Source organism: Haliotis asinina, chromosome 11 (genome assembly GCF_037392515.1).
Source record: "Haliotis asinina isolate JCU_RB_2024 chromosome 11, JCU_Hal_asi_v2, whole genome shotgun sequence".
Taxonomy (NCBI): domain Eukaryota; kingdom Metazoa; phylum Mollusca; class Gastropoda; order Lepetellida; family Haliotidae; genus Haliotis; species Haliotis asinina.
Genome location: NC_090290.1, coordinates 11,670,427 through 11,675,725, shown reverse-complemented (window position 1 = coordinate 11,675,725; position 5,299 = coordinate 11,670,427).

Genomic DNA, 5,299 nt, shown 5'->3' with positions numbered 1-5,299 from the left:
TGACCCTGATAACGTTTCCGAGATGAGAGAACAGGGTGTGTTATATGTCAAACGCTTCTAAACCCGTACAAACAACACAACCATAAAAATCAACACATATATATCTGTTTTCCTTAGCTTCACCTACTGCTCCAAAGTCAATTAAGGCAGGGCACTGTAATCTCAATGTTGATACATACATTCCTAATCCGCTGAGGTACTTCAAGTGCCACACGTTCAGTCATGGTGTAAATACACGCACATTGTCTGTTGTGTGTGCTCCTTGTAGTGAAGAAACACACACAACACAAGATTATGACAGCCATGTTGAAAAGCGCACAAACTGCGCAGGGGATCACCCATCTTTCCCTAGAGAATGTCCTGTCTGGAAAAAGCAAATGGCTATTAACAGGATCAAGTTTACACATACATCAGTTTTGCAGATTCAAGAAAAAAAGGTCCAGAGCTCAGTTCAAACAGAAAGCTGTGCTTCCGTTGCCAGACCAGACCGAGAAGCAGCATCCACAATTATGAAATTATCTTCAAGCTGTCAGAAAAACTTGACTTGGGTGAACACGGATTCCCCTCAATCTCTTTCACCTGCCATATCTATTCGAACTGCAGAATCAATTCCTGGTACATCTCAAACTTAATCAGCAACATCCCCTGATCATGACATATTTTCTCAGTCGTCAACAAGGTCTCAACCCAGTAAAAGAAAAAGTAAAAAGACGGATTCTTTGAAACAGCTAAGCGGCAGAGCCCCCAATGGCTCCGACAATAAAATCCAAACATTCACCAACTATGGCTCACTCGAAGACATGGACGTGTCTGAAAACGTCCACTCTAGGGCACATCACCAAATAATTTTTGGCTTTTAGAGCAAGATTTATCATCATCAGCGCTCTGTCTACAGGAGACCTATGTAAAACAAACAGGTGTTTTTGTCCTGCGTTCTTTCAATGCGTACTATTTTTTGTCACTTCCAGGTGGCCTCCAGGTGACAAGGCCACGTGAGGATGTTCCATCCTAGTCATCCCGTGTGGACCCGGGACAGAATGTGTCCACAGCACCCCATTGCTGGTCGTAAGAGGCGACCAAATTGGGCAACCTGTTGGCCGTGGGTTGCGTCCCGTGTCGGTGGAGGAGGGGATCCTGGTGGTTGAGGGCACTGGAACAAGGATTAGGTGACCCTGATGCCCAACATACCACTTTGGCCCTAACTTCACCTAGACGGGTGGTTGAATGGGCCCGATTCAATCAATCGGCTGGTCATGCCAAGCCCTGTGCATTGCATTCTATCTTGCACATTTTCTTTTTAATCCGCTGATTATTGTATGGACTTGGTAACCTGTATCTGAACTCCTTACCTGTTCCACGTTAACCAATACAAAATTACTTGCCTAGAGTCTAAAATGCCCAGAAGGCGATGGCTCATGGGCCAATCTGGTAGAGTATTTTTAATATTTCTACTTGAGTATATCCCTCTGGTATCCCTGGTGTCGCCTGTTGGAGACCCACAGGCATAAGGCACCGTCCTTGTTGACACTCCGTGGTGGGTGGGGAGCCAGGAGGCTGAAACAGAATCACTACTACCATGGAACCCCCGATGAAAAAACGCTCACATGAATCAAATGATTTCTGTGACTCAGATAGGCTGCGAGTGTCATCTCTTACTTTTGAAAACTGGCCCAGATTGTTGGTTGTCTCATCTGTGAATGGCACTCCACTGAAGTTGAATCCTTTTGCGGTTGAGAAGGCTATCCAAGGCATCGCTGGTGATGTTGAAGATACCAAACGATTACGTAGTGGTTGTTTACTGATTAAATGTAGACGACAGAAACAAGCAACTAATCTTCTCTCTGTGAAGACCCTCGCAAGTGTACCAGTTGTGGTTTCCCCACATCGATCCTTGAACAGTTGCAATGGGATAGTACGAGACAGTGGCCGTTTGCTGGCTGACATGACTGAGGATGACATTTTGGACGAACTGAAGAGTCAACATGTTGTATCTGTCAAACGCTTCACTTCCAAGAGACATGGTGAGATCATAAAGACCAACACTTATCTATACACCTGGAAATTAATCAAGCAACACCCCAATTTTTTCTATTGGAGCAACTTTGAAGTGTTCTGACAATCAAAATATGCCGGGTTGATATAGTTTGACACTTTTTTATTCAACAGACGATCTCTGACAAACAACTTAAAGGGAAAAAGTATCAAGACTTTGCTTTATTGCAACGAAATCCAAATTCTTAAAACTGTCTTAAATTCATGAAAAAATGGACACAATTTACTATTCATCCACAGACGTTGTTGTCAGGTGTATTAACACAAATGTCACATGGAAAGAAAGAACAGTCATCTGAGAGTCTGCACACCGACTTTCATCAATATCTAGTGTGTCCTCCCTGCGCACGCACCACCTATTCCAGACGCCTCCTCATTCCTTGGATGAGTCTCCGGATCTGATTCTGGGGGATCCTGTTCCACTCCTCATGCAGGGCAGCCGTCAATTCGTTGAGATTATGGACTGGTGGGTCTCTCTGCCTCACACGACGGCCAATAAAGTCCCACAAATGTTCAATGGGGTTGAGGTCAGGGCTCATGGCAGGCCATGGAATTCTGTCAATTGCATTTTGCCGCAAAAAATCATTTACAGCATGCGCCCTGTGAGGTCTAGCATTGTCGTCCATAAATATGGGTCTCGTTGCCAGAGGATGGTTCTCAAAATGAGGTACCACAGCCCTGTCAAGAACCTCCTGTTGGTAACGAACACCGTTAAGGTTGCCACGGATGGTAATGATATCCAACTTGCAGTTCATGGAAATGCACCCCCATACCATAACGGAACCTCCCCCAAAGGCCACAGTCTCCTGGATGTTCCGTGGAGCCATTGCTGTGTTCCTCTGCCTCCAGACCCGAGTACGACCGTCCACCATGTGCAGCAAGAACCGGCTCTCATCTGAGAAATGGACCTTCCTCCAAGAGGCAATGTTCCAGTGCAAACGGTCATTACACCAGGCCAGTCGGGCTGCCTTATGGGCTGGAGACAGTCTGGGTCGCTTGATTGGCCTCCTTGCCCGGTATCCTGCAGCTTTCAGACGATTCCGAACAGTCCTGTTCGAGATGGGTCTCCCTGGAAGCCACTCCTGTCTCAACCGAGAGCTCGAGTCGAAGGACCTGCGCCGTACAAGTCTCAGTAAAGCTCTGTCCTCCCGGACTGTGGTCTTCCTGGGTCTTCCTGGTCTAGGCAGGTCTTTAACTTCATTAGTGACCCGGTATTTTTTCAAAAGTTTTGAAATTATGGAATGATGTCGTCCGATTTGAGTCCCGATTTGTCTTAGAGACATACCAGCATTCCTCATGCCGATTATTTGCCAACGAGTGGCCTCTGATAATTTCCTACGTGCCATGACATTGAAATGAATGAAAAACCGAATGCAATCGACAACCTGCGCTTGTAAACACCCCAGGGAAAAAGTGCATTTTTCGAAAGTTGAGGTTAAAGCAATGCACGTGCGCTGTGCAAGCTTCACGTGCGTCATATCAACCCATGAAAAGCTCATGCTGTATGTCAATACATCAAAATTGAATAATCAATCATCAAAATTACTTCGTTAAACTTTGTTAAGTTTTTATGTGTCTTTGAATTTGGTGTTGCTTAATTAATTTCCATATGTATATTTACGTTTGGTCTTTCAAAACTTCCTGACTCAATTAAGGCAGGATATTGTAATATCAAAGTGGATTTGTACATCCCTAATCCACTGAGATGCTACAATTGCCAACGGTATGGCCATGGATCTAGAAACTGCAATAAAGAAGCTACTTGCCATCGCTGTGGCGGTAATTGTGTGAACAGTACTGAGTGTACAAAAGATCCTTCCTGTGTCAACTGTGGCGGCAATCATGTTTCCTCTTCAAAAGAATGCCCCATATGGAAACGTGAACACAAAGTCATCAAAGTTAAACATGAAAGAAATCTACCCTTTCTAGATGCAAAGAAGATTGTCCTCGACGAGGAACAATCCATACATAATTCTTATTCTACAGCTGTTACTCGACCCATTTTGCAGTCTGTTCAGTACCGTGTCCCGTGTTCGTCGGTTGGTTGCCAGACTGATTATACATGGACTGAAACAGATTCTCCTAAACTAGTTTCACTCTCTGACGATACAGCAACTGTTGTCGTCTCTGCAAGTTCACAAACAAGTTCTCAGGATCTATTATCCTCTCAGCCCTCTAAACAATCGCAATTGCAACCAACTGAGAAACAAGTGGTAAAGACAAAAAACAAACCAAAAACGGAACTGTCCAAAAAGTCCCTAAGTGGCAGAACATCTAAGGGATCTGATAACAAGATCCAGTTGTTTAACAAATATGGTTCACTTGAAGAAATGGATGTCTCTGAAAACTGTAGTCAGAGGACACATAGCTTGTCACCCACCAGGAAAGGGCGGGGTCGATCTCCCATCAATCCTCCTAAAAGATAGTGTATTCCAATAATATTGTACAGTGGAACTGCAGAGTTTTGAGGACTAATTTACATGAATTACAGTTATTAGTCCAAGATTTTACACCTTCAGCAATATGTCTCCAAGAGACATATTTAAAACAAACAGATGCATTTGACCTTCGTCATTTTAATGCATACCATTGTTTTTCACCTCCGGGTGATAGAGCCACTGGCGGATCATCCATTCTAGTCAGACAAAACATTATTCAAAGCCCTGTTTCACTTATTACTAATATGCAGGCTGTTGCTGTGAGAATTACTTTACATGTAGCGTTTACGCTATGCTCTCTTTATATTTCGCCGTCTTCGACGTTTGCCAAAACTGATCTGCAAGCTCTCTATGACCAACTCCCGAAGCCCTGTGTTATAGTGGGAGATTTAAATGGGCACAACCCACTCTGGGGTAGTGTAAATATAAACAGTAAAGGTAAGTTGTTGGAGGACTTTTGTTCTGACAATGATTTATGTATTTATAATGATGGTTCCAACACATATTTACACCCTGGTACAGGGACCTATTCTGCTCTTGACTTGTCATTGACAAATTCAGAACTATTAAATGCATTTGAATGGTCAGTCCACGATGACCTATGTGGAAGTGACCATTTTCCTACTATATTAAAAGCTGTAACTCCATCTGATGTTCCTGCATCATCAAGACGGAATTTTAAAAAGGCTAACTGGGCTTTGTATGAAACACTGTGTGCTGAAAAACTTAAACCCGACCGTTTTATTGACGTTCCTGATGCTATTAAATGCTTTTCTGATGAATTGAATTCCATAGCTGATGCGTGTATA